This window comes from Tachypleus tridentatus, chromosome 5, assembly GCF_004210375.1.
Source record: "Tachypleus tridentatus isolate NWPU-2018 chromosome 5, ASM421037v1, whole genome shotgun sequence".
NCBI lineage: Eukaryota > Metazoa > Arthropoda > Merostomata > Xiphosura > Limulidae > Tachypleus > Tachypleus tridentatus.
In genome coordinates this window covers 57,702,395-57,714,732 of record NC_134829.1, presented here as the reverse complement: position 1 = coordinate 57,714,732, position 12,338 = coordinate 57,702,395, and the positions used below count along the sequence as shown (strand labels likewise).

At 38.9% G+C, this 12,338-nt stretch overlaps 3 non-coding genes across 3 annotated transcripts; all 3 read left to right on the top strand.

Moving 5' to 3' along the window:
• The first annotated feature begins 1,324 nt into the window (after positions 1 to 1,324).
• On the top strand, positions 1,325 to 1,397 carry TRNAV-AAC (transfer RNA valine (anticodon AAC)). The gene has a single exon. It is a non-coding gene; the product is annotated as a tRNA-Val (tRNA).
• A 7,444-nt stretch (positions 1,398 to 8,841) lies between these two features.
• On the top strand, positions 8,842 to 8,914 carry TRNAV-AAC (transfer RNA valine (anticodon AAC)). Its single transcript has one exon. It is a non-coding gene; the product is annotated as a tRNA-Val (tRNA).
• A 1,864-nt stretch (positions 8,915 to 10,778) lies between these two features.
• Positions 10,779 to 10,851, top strand: TRNAV-AAC (transfer RNA valine (anticodon AAC)). The gene has a single exon. It is a non-coding gene; the product is annotated as a tRNA-Val (tRNA).
• The last annotated feature ends 1,487 nt before the right edge of the window (positions 10,852 to 12,338 follow it).

The following is a 12,338-nucleotide window of genomic DNA, read 5'->3' as shown; positions in this document are numbered from 1 at the left end:
TCAATTTTATCTTTGGACCATCAACAGACTGCCACAATCAGATATGTGAACGAGTAATCAATATAAGAAGCTATGGTGTATTTTAAGAATACCATTTGGTAAACTTCAATTAATAAAATAGATTGCATGAAACTCTGAACAAACATTTTTTTTGGTCAGCAGTAGTCTTCATCTTATAACATCAGAATGTGGAGTTCTATTTTAACGCTACTAAGTTCAGACAGGCTAGCGTGTAGATTCTGGTCTTTAAAAAACACCACGGTTTCTTTGTATAACAATTCTTTTTGATCGTCACAGAGGAATCTGAAATTAGGTGTAAAATATCTAAACTGTCAATTTGATAATTGATAGTTATTTGTTATCGTTTGTCTTTTAATTTGTTTTGAATCTCGCGCAAATGTTCATCACGGCTGTCTGCGTTAGCCATTTCTTATTTAACAGTCAAAAACTAGATAGAATGCAGCTAGTCATCCTCAATTATCGCAAATGTTTGTGGTACAGTTTGACTTGTTATATTATGTTCGTAATTCTGCTTTTATCCAGTAGCTTATCTGCTCTCACATTATAACTGTTATCCAGGAGGAGGTTAACAGTTGAACTTTTCTTACCAATAAACTGGTTCGTGTCAGACAAATATCGTTACATATCTTAAAAATAAGTAAAATTTGATAACTGACCAATACTATCAGAGCAAAGAGGTCATGAGTCAATGCTGTCCTTTGTACTGGGAAAGCAAGGTGGTACATATATCCAACCCACATATGTATACACCAAGAAGGTGGTTTTCAAGAGAAAGTATCTTAGTTTATAACTAAAAAGGGATTTTAAGACATAAAATACAATGTACAGGTATCCTGGCTTTTAACTTTAAAATCAGAAACAACGATGTTAAATATATTTCATAATTTGTTAACTACAAGTTATTAGAGCTGAATCAAAATATTTTACAACAACTTGTAGACAGTTATTTACATTACATGAAACGATGATTATTAACACGTTGTAATTTGTTGACTTCACACTTATTAATTATAAACTAAACTGTAACAATAAGCTACCATAGTATTTAATATTATATAATTATCTTATTATATTAGTAAGTGCTTACGTTCGCGAGAAACATCATTACGTAAAGATGACTATAGGTTAGAGCTATAGTCTGGATAATGTTTCTTACTTTTAGGCCTATACAACATGTTTTATATTATTTAAAGTTAAACGTTAAACTGTCATTATACTTGTGTTTGTTTACACTGCGAAATAAAATTTTGGAACGTTATCGTTTCATTTTAAAAACTTTAACAGCAAAAATTGCGAAAGAGAGGTGCTTGTGGTGTAGTGGTTATCACATCCGCCTAACACGCGGAATGTCCCAGGTTCGATCCCTGGCAAGCACATTTGGAAAGCGCCGGTTCTCGTCAACGAGTACAGACGTGTTTTTCGAGCTCCTCATTGCCTTAGTGTAAATTTAACAGCTAAGCCTAGTGAGTGTGTAGTTTTTTTTTTTGCTAGATTTTGTATTTTTCAAGTTGTTTGACGATGTCTTCATCAACCAAGAAGGTCATGGAAGTTATGCGTCGTACAGTTTTTGTTGAAACGACTAATTCAAGCCATGGGGACGTTATCCATTCTGTTATTTCTACGTTTGGTGCAGCTTCGGTCACTGCTGTAGTTCCTCGCCCGGGTGGATATGAGGTAACTTTTGTTCTTCCCGACGATGTGGACCTGGCTATAGATGCTGGTCTAACTGTAAATGGTGTGCACTGTTCGGCTAATGGTGTCACTAAACGTACTATTACTGTGTCATTTATGGACGTACCCGAATATATCGACGATGATATTATACTAAATAAACTTAAAGATTATGATTGTGAGGTGAAAAGCCCTATTGTGTGGAAGAGGGACCAGGGCATATACTTAGGTATACGCCATGTTCGTGTGTGTTTTAGTGAGAAGTGTATCTCTTTGCCGTACGTAGTAAAAGTTTTTGATCCTTTGGGCAAGGCGGTAATGGTAAAAGTGAAGCATGATCGCCAGTCAAAAGTATGTAATTTATGTTTGGGGGCGGATCATCTATATCGAGATAGCACCCAGTTTATATGCCGACATTGTCATATGCAGGGACACGTCCGTCAACGTTGTCCCAAGCTTGTTGTTCCTCGAACTTCCTCTAGTGACGACGCTGAAGTGGCCACGCCTACTACTTCTCGTGACGCCGCTGAAGTAGACCCGGCTGCTCCCTCTCGTGCAGTGCCTCATGATGTTGACACCATTTCTGTTTGTCCACGCGTTGATTCGGAGGTTCCCCTTTCAAAGAAGGCTTCAGCTACCCTTCGGGTGGTGGACGATGTTTCTGCCCGACGATCGACGGTTACTGGTGGGGCCAGGGAACGGGCAAGTAGTCACCCCCCTGCTGCAAGTCGCAATTTTGATCGTCACTTCCCGCCACTTCCGGTTAGTGGTGTGAGTACCGCCGGCGATGTGGAGGTGCCTCTTCCTCGTCGTTGGAGGTATGCTAGTGTGGTGGCAATGTCTTCTGGTGACACTTCTAAGAAGGGCAGTGGACGAAAACGGGTGTCGGACGTGCCAATACTACGGATATCTCGGGCGAAGGCGAAGGCGGTGTCGCAGCCTTAAATGTGTTTTTTGTGACAGTTTGTTTGTTTCAGTTAGTGTAAGACTGTCATTTATTGTTATTTGAACTTTGTGCATGTTTGCTTAGATCTTTACATTTATTCTTGTTATTTTGTGTTTGTGACAGTTTCCTTTCAATTTTGTACCTTTACTTTCTCTTTAGCATGGTACATTTACTAAGGGTGGGAGTTTTGAATTGTAATGGGTTGCGTAATGTTAGTAAGCTGGCTTATTACCTGGATTACTTTGTTACTAATTTTGATGTTGTTTGTTTACAGGAAACGTTTTTCACTGATAACTTTTATGATGTCGTTCTGAAATTTTGGCCAGGTGTAGTTTTTTTTAATAATTCTACTTCTGGCCGACAAGGGGTTGCCATCTTGGTACAGCAGTTTTTGTGTGATAATGTTACATTCGTTTCTTCTGATGGGGTGGGTAGGGTTCTGACAGTCAAATTCAGTTTCGAGTCTTTGTCTTATCTGTTATCATCTGTGTACGCTCCTCGCGATATCTCCGAGCGACGGAATTTTCCAAAACTTGGAGTATTGTTTGGATGGTTGCACAGGATTGCTTGTTGTGGGAGATTTTAATTGTGTGGTGGATGTGGCACGCGATCGATTTCCGGTCCGTTTCTACCGAGACGCCAGCCGTTCGGCTTTTGTCCAGTTGCTTAATAGGTTTGATTTGCTTGATGCGCATTCACTCATATCGCCGACTACACCTGGTTTCACATGGAAGCGTTTTGTTAATGGTGAGATGATGTCGTCACGTATTGACAGGGTTTTGCTTTCTTATATCTTGCAGGGGACTGTCCAACGTTTCCGTACGTTGTGGTTTCCTGCTACAGATCACGCTTTATTGGGCTTCGACCTTACTCTGCGACCAATTGTCAGAGGTCCTAATTTCTGGCACTTCAATAACCAGTTATTGAGGGATGCCGAATATGTGAAAGCCATTAAGCTGTTGATCGCCAGAAGTCGTAGTTGGTCAGTTTATGGGACTGATAAAATTAAATGGTATGAACAATTGAAATGCGCGTTCCGTTTACTTACCGAGCGTTATTCGATTCTTCGTGCGCGGGCATCCCGTTCTCGCAAATGTCAGCTTGAGTCGTCCATCAATCGTGAGCTTCGAAAACTGACCCGTTTCCCTGGTAGATCTAAGGTCAAATTGTATGAACTTGAAGATGCATTGGAGACTTTGGATCACGATACCATAGAGGGGGCGAGGATTCGATCTCATATTCGTTGGTTTGAGGAGGGTGAGAGATCTACGTCTTACTTTCTTCGTATGGAAAAGGTCCGTCAAAGCAGAATTGAGTTTAGATCCATGCTCACTGATAGGGTGTGGAGGTGTCCGGTGTGGAAGATATCGCTGCTGTTTTACATCAGTATTATTCCGCACTGTACTCTAAGGATATCGTTCTGCAGGCAGACATAGATTTAGTTCTCTCATTTGTTGATCGAACTCTTTCCAGTGAACAAGCTAATATTTGTGATGCTCCATTCACGGTTCCGGAAGTTATCGCTGCTTTAGACAGTTTACCGCTGGGCAAATCTCCTGGTTTATGTGGTTTTACCTCCGAATTTTTCAAATATTTTCTACCTCTTTTGTTGACGACTTTTATCTGTCTTGTCTCAACTGTTTCACTCTCCACAGTTGCTCCGTACAATGTGTTCTGGGGTAATTGTTCCTATCCCGAAAGGGGATCGACGGTTGGCGGCTAACAGCCGGCCTTTGACATTGCTTTGTACTGACTATAAGCTTTTGGCCAAAGTGCTGGCTCGTCGCCTTTCGTCTGTGATCTCCAGCTTAGTTTCAGATGACCAATCCGGGTGTATACCTGGACGGGACGTTGCTGATACTCCATTAACACTCGTTTTGCTATTGCAATCTTTAGCACGTACCGGCCAGGGTGGAATCTTTTTGAAGCTCGATCAGATGCAAGCTTTTGATCGGGTGGCCTATGACTATCTATTTCAACTTCTTCTGCGTATGGGTTTTGGTTCTACTTTTGTTCATTGGGTTCGTCTTTGCTATACTTCTATTTCTAGTTGTGTAAAGTTTAATGGATTTCTCACTGATGATTTTGCTATTACTCGGGTATTCGTCAAGGATGCCCCATGTCTGCTCTACTTTACGTTCTCAGTGTCGAACCGTTACGAAATATGTTAGTCCATAATGTACATATTACTGGTATTGGTGGTGATGTGCTACTCACCACGCCTTCACTTACTTATCAGCATGCTGATGATACCACCTTAACCTTACGAGACGCCGAATCTTTGCCGCATGTGTTGGATGTCTGCCAAACTTTTGGCAAAGCTACTGGTGGGAAGATCAACTGGACCAAGAGTCAGGGTTTGTGGGTTGGGTGTTTGGCCTCTTCTGCAGACTTCGTCCTTGGTGAGTTGAGAATTTCCCAGGATCCTATTCGGATTTTGGGAATAGTTTTCCACTCTAATTTCGATGTCATGCTGCAAGATACGTGGCAGGGTGTATTGCGCAGGGTATCTCGTGTCTTGGTGTCGTGGCGATTTCGTTCTTTGTCGCTAAAGGGTAAATCTCTTGTGGTGAACTCCTTGGTGGCATCGGTGTTATGGTACCCGTTGAATATACTCCCGTTGCCAAGACAGTTTGAGGCTAGATTTCGCAAATGTATACTGGATTTTATTTGGCGGGGAGGTATACATAAAGTGGCATACGGTATTCTGATTCGGAGTTATGATTGTGGAGGTATCAACTTGGTTGATGTTAACACTCGTAAACTCGCATTCCGTTTGAAGTTGTTGCAGCGTTGTTTGGATGCTTCTTGTCCTTCCACCTTGCGACAACTTCTTTCTGGATTTTTTTCTTGTTATGGTAATCACTCTTTAAGCTTTCGGATTCTTCAATGCCGTATTTTGCCACGTTTTGTGAAATCGTTACCTTTCTATATTCAGGAAATGTTTCATGCCTGGAAGGTTCTTCTTGGGGATAAAGGGATTGTCCCAGCTCCTCTTTCCCCAAATTTTGATGAACCTTTGTTTTTCAATCCGGCTATTGTTGATGTTCGCCACCGAACATTTCATTTTCCTGAATTTATTAACGCAGATTTGGTTCAGGTCCGTCATTTAATGTACGAGGTGCTCCCTGCTTTTCTTCCGGTGGGGGCAGTGATTGAAATGTGTACGGACGCTGACCCGTTGGCCAATGCCCGCACAATTTTTTCACATTTTCATATGCTCAAGGAGGCGTTGCCTGTGGAGTGGTTGCCGATTTTGTCTACCCAGCCGGCTCCTCTTCCGTCGTCCACATGTGTTGTGGATTTATATTTTCTGGACCACTCTGATAATCGAGTTCATTTTCAAGGTTTATCTCTGCGGCAACTGGTGGGATATATACAGTTTTCACTCGCTAATAACTTCCCTGCTCCATTCTACTGGGGGGATATTGTTCCTCCTGGAGACTGGAAACGCATTCGTAAAAACGCTTATTCTTCTTTTGTTGGTTTTTTTGTTTGTGATGTGGATTATTTACTCTGGTTGCGGGCGATTACCACAAATGTCAAGCTGATACATATGGACAGACATCCCACAGGGTTGTGCACTTTCTGTTCCCAGGCGCCAGAAACCATAGACCATCTGTTTTTCCAATGTCCTTTTGTACAGCCCTTGTGGTCATATGTATATAAATTATTGGCATTTTATTTTGGATGTCCCATATCAAACTGGGTATGGAGGAGATGCCTCTTAGTGGGATCTCATCCTTCGTTACCCAGGAGATGCTGGAACATATTCCGTTTAATTACAAGTTTGGCACGTCAGGTTATATGTTCTGCTCGTTCAGTTTCTTTGGCACGAAATCGCATCATTCATTTAATTTCCATGTTTAAAGTGCGTGTACGGAGACATATATATCTTCATTATCATAGATCTTTGTTACATAACTCATTAAATGTTTTTTATTCTGTGTATTCTTATGTTGGTAGCTTGGTAACCCAAGGTGCCCAAGGTTATTCCTTGTGTACGTTGTTAAGATAAGTTGTTATTTCATTATATTTTTGTTACCAATGCAAGATCCATTGATTTCTTGTTTGTTAATGTTCATTATAATGTTTGTTGGATTACCTGCTGTTCCAATTACCTCTTTTATTTCTTTTTCCTTAATTTTATTAACTTTGTGGTAATGTTCAGCATGGTAATCTATAGAGCTATTGTTACATGCTAATTCATTAACTAGTGTTTTATTTGTTGTATTTCTGTGTATACCCCCTCGTTGAGGTGGGATAAATAAAGAGAAAAAAAACAAAAAACATCCGCCTAACACGCGGAAGGTCCCAGGTTCGATCCCTGGCAGGCACATTTTAATATTTTGAACCATTCTTTTTCTTTCAAATCGGATGGTGAGAACGTGGACCGATATTTTCTTCATAATATCTGTTTCAGAGGGTGAGACGGCTGAGAGATATCACAGAAGTTACCGAGTTTCCCCCTACACTTGTAACCACTTTCAGAAATTCGTGTGACTGTTGTGTGATAAATCAAAACAGGAACGTTATTACTTTTGAATATAATGCGTGCACTGCTGCGACATTTGAAGTGATGAAACGACCTTCGCGTAATCATGTGACGTTCGACGAAGTATCTGACCAGCAAGTTACAACTTTTGGATAGAATGGGTTTATGAGTTTTGTTTTTCTTAAATGCGTGAACAGTTTGAAACGTCGATGCACGCGACCTTATTTGAAGATAAGTTAACGTACTTGCCAGGTTGTACAGGTAATATCTAGAGATCACGACTCCGTCAGTTTGTGTTGAGAACAACTCTTCATGCTGTGACAACTAATCACACTACATGTTTCATTCTTTAACCTATTCTTTTAAATTCCGGTCAGAACTATTGGATGGTTATGTGCGTTATCATCTCCAACTTACCAGTGACGGAAAAGAGGATAGGCAATTCTACAACATCATTCACCACCAACTATTTGATGTACTTAATTTTTACCGAACAGTGAAATTTTCGATCATATCCTAACTCGTCCTACGTCTCAAAATGCTTACATGTTATTTCATTTGAATTGGGAATACACGCCCCTCGGAGAGAGACTCAAATGTCCTTACCACCATGTCTAGCCAATCTGAAGAAGAGAAGTATCGTCCTCCTATAGACAGCATTGTTTTCTTATAGACTTCTTGTTCTGTTTATCCCTTTTTGTCTGATTTCTTTATTTTTATAACATTTCTTCACTTTGTAAAGATATTTTACGATGCTTAATGTCTTCTCGTCATGATCGAATCTCCTGTTTTACGTACTTATTAAAAAATTGTATTTAGTTCACTTGAATATAGTACAGACTAGACAGGTAAAATGAAATTACGATGCCAAGACCGGAGAATATTTGTTATTCTGAAGTGTTTCCTACTTCTTGGTGCAGTTGGTTCATGTAAACGTTTTTCTTAAACAAGAATTCTTTGTTTTGGTTATGTAATTTTGTCGTGAAGAACGATGTGTAACCTAGAGAGAGGACGATAGTCTCGAAGAGTAGATGGTTTTCGAAAATAGATGTTGCATAACAGATAAGACATCTTCTGTACATTGGGCTTTATTCCACCGCTGTGATCTCCTACAACCCACAACTGTCAACGTACTATTACAACTAAAGCGTGTTTGGACAAGGTTATCATTTTAGGAGTTTGAGAGTCACCATGCAACTTTGTCGTATTGAACACCTTACACAAGTTTTGTGTGACAAGAAAACATCGGCTAGAGTGAAATCGCAAAATTGGTCACAAAATAACGAATATTAAATATTATTTAAGACGATCCCTAATTTTGTTAATGGATTTAATAGACGTATAAAATCGCTTATTGCGTTATCGTTTAATAATTCTGATAGAAAAATTAAAGCCATGAAAATGTTCTGTTCAGTTTTTGATAGAAAGAGAAAAGACTGAGGAAAGAAAACTTTGCGTTTTGCACGTTTCAAAGCAATTAAACGAGGTGTGAAAACATTTGACACTGTGGGCTCGATAAATTCGTTGAAAGACACCGTAGCACATTGGAAAAATTCTTTTGGCATTGGTAGAAAAAGGAGAGTGTTATATTATTTAAAATTAAAGGTTAAACTGTCATTATACTTGTGTTTGTTTACACTGCGAAATAAAAATTTTGGAACGTTATCGTTTCATTTAAATCTCTAACAAGAAAAATCGCGAAACGCAGGTGCTTGTGGTGTAGTGGTTATCACATCCGCCTAACACGCGGAAGGTCCCAGGTTCGATCCCTGGCAGGCACATTTTAATATTTTGAACCATTCTTTTTCTTTCAAATCGGATGGTGAGAACGTGGACCGATATTTTCTTCATAATATCTGTTTCAGAGGGTGAGACGGCTGAGAGATATCACAGAAGTTACCGAGTTTCCCCCTACACTTGTAACCACTTTCAGAAATTCGTGTGACTGTTGTGTGATAAATCAAAACAGGAACGTTATTACTTTGAATATAATGCGTGCACTGCTGCGACATTTGAAGTGATGAAACGACCTTCGCGTAATCATGTGACGTTCGACGAAGTATCTGACCAGCAAGTTACAACTTTTGGATAGAATGGGTTTATGAGTTTTGTTTTTCTTAAATGCGTGAACAGTTTGAAACGTCGATGCACGCGACCTTATTTGAAGATAAGTTAACGTACTTGCCAGGTTGTACAGGTAATATCTAGAGATCACGACTCCGTCAGTTTGTGTTGAGAACAACTCTTCATGCTGTGACAACTAATCACACTACATGTTTCATTCTTTAACCTATTCTTTTAAATTCCGGTCAGAACTATTGGATGGTTATGTGCGTTATCATCTCCAACTTACCAGTGACGGAAAAGAGGATAGGCAATTCTACAACATCATTCACCACCAACTATTTGATGTACTTAATTTTTTACCGAACAGTGAAATTTTCGATCATATCCTAACTCGTCCTACGTCTGAAAATGCTTACATGTTATTTCATTTGAATTGGGAATACACGCCCCTCGGAGAGAGACTCAAATGTCCTTACCACCATGTCTAGCCAATCTGAAGAAGAGAAGTATCGTCCTCCTATAGACAGCATTGTTTTCTTATAGACTTCTTGTTCTGTTTATCCCTTTTTGTCTGATTTCTTTATTTTTATAACATTTCTTCACTTTGTAAAGATATTTTACGATGCTTAATGTCTTCTCGTCATGATCGAATCTCCTGTTTTACGTACTTATTAAAAAATTGTATTTAGTTCACTTGAATATAGTACAGACTAGACAGGTAAAATGAAATTACGATGCCAAGACCGGAGAATATTTGTTATTCTGAAGTGTTTCCTACTTCTTGGTGCAGTTGGTTCATGTAAACGTTTTTCTTAAACAAGAATTCTTTGTTTTGGTTATGGAATTTTGTCGTGAAGAACGATGTGTAACCTAGAGAGAGGACAATAGTCTCGAAGAGTAGATGGTTTTCGAAAATAGATGTTGCATAACAGATAAGACATCTTCTGTACATTGGGCTTTATTCCACCGCTGTGATCTCCTACAACCCACAACTGTCAACGTACTATTACAACTAAAGCGTGTTTGGACAAGGTTATCATTTTAGGAGTTTGAGAGTCACCATGCAACTTTGTGGTATTGAACACCTTAAACAAGTTTTGTGTGACAAGAAAACATCGGCTAGAGTGAAATCGCAAAATTGGTCACAAAATAACGAATATTAAATATTATTTAAGACGATCCCTAATTTTGTTAATGGATTTAATAGACGTATAAAATCGCTTATTACGTTATCGTTTAATAATTCTAATAAAAAAATTAAAGCCAATCAAAATGTTCTGTTCAGTTTTTTGATAGAAAGAGAAAAGACTGAGGAAAGAAAACTTTCGTTTTGCACGTTTAAAAGCAATTAAACGAGGTGTGAAAACGTTTGATACTGTGGGCTCGATAAATTCGTTGAAAGACACCGTAGCACATTGGAAAAATTCTTTTGGCATTGGTAGAAAAGGAGAGTGTTATATTATTTAAAATTAAAGGTTAAACTGTCATTATACTTGTGTTTGTTTACACTGCGAAATAAAAATTTTGGAACGTTATCGTTTCATTTAAATCTCTAACAAGAAAAATCGCGAAACGCAGGTGCTTGTGGTGTAGTGGTTATCACATCCGCCTAACACGCGGAAGGTCCCAGGTTCGATCCCTGGCAGGCACATTTTAATATTTTGAACCATTCTTTTTCTTTCAAATCGGATGGTGAGAACGTGGACCGATATTTTCTTCATAATATCTGTTTCAGAGGGTGAGACGGCTGAGAGATATCACAGAAGTTACCGAGTTTCCCCCCTACACTTGTAACCACTTTCAGAAATTCGTGTGACTGTTGTGTGATAAATCAAAACAGGAACGTTATTACTTTTGAATATAATGCGTGCACTGCTGCGACATTTGAAGTGATGAAACGACCTTCGCGTAATCATGTGACGTTCGACGAAGTATCTGACCAGCAAGTTACAACTTTTGGATAGAATGGGTTTATGAGTTTTGTTTTTCTTAAATGCGTGAACAGTTTGAAACGTCGATGCACGCGACCTTATTTGAAGATAAGTTAACGTACTTGCCAGGTTGTACAGGTAATATCTAGAGATCACGACTCCGTCAGTTTGTGTTGAGAACAACTCTTCATGCTGTGACAACTAATCACACTACATGTTTCATTCTTTAACCTATTCTTTTAAATTCCGGTCAGAACTATTGGATGGTTATGTGCGTTATCATCTCCAACTTACCAGTGACGGAAAAGAGGAAAGGCAATTCTACAACATCATTCACCACCAACTATTTGATGTACTTAATTTTACCGAACAGTGAAATTTTCGATCATATCCTAACTCGTCCTACGTCTGAAAATGCTTACATGTTATTTCATTTGAATTGGGAATACACGCCCCTCGGAGAGAGACTCAAATGTCCTTACCACCATGTCTAGCCAATCTGAAGAAGAGAAGTATCGTCCTCCTATAGACAGCATTGTTTTCTTATAGACTTCTTGTTCTGTTTATCCCTTTTGTCTGATTTCTTTATTTTTATAACATTTCTTCACTTTGTAAAGATATTTTACGATGCTTAATGTCTTCTCGTCATGATCGAATCTCCTGTTTTACGTACTTATTAAAAAATTGTATTTAGTTCACTTGAATATAGTACAGACTAGACAGGTAAAATGAAATTACGATGCCAAGACCGGAGAATATTTGTTATTCTGAAGTGTTTCCTCCTTCTTGGTGCAGCTGGTTCATGTAAACGTTTTTCTTAAACAAGAATTCTTTGTTTTGGTTATGGAATTTTGTCGTGAAGAACGATGTGTAACCTAGAGAGAGGACGATAGTCTCGAAGAGTAGATGGTTTTCGAAAATAGATGTTGCATAACAGATAAGACATCTTCTGTACATTGGGCTTTATTCCACCGCTGTGATCTCCTACAACCCACAACTGTCAATGTACTATTACAACTTAAGCGTGTTTGGACAAGGTTATCATTTTAGGAGTTTGAGAGTCACCATGCAACTTTGTGGTATTGAACACCTTAAACAAGTTTTGTGTGACAAGAAAACATCGGCTAGAGTGAAATCGCAAAATTGGTCACAAAATAACGAATATTAAATATTATTTAAGACGATCCCTAATTTTGTTAATGGATTT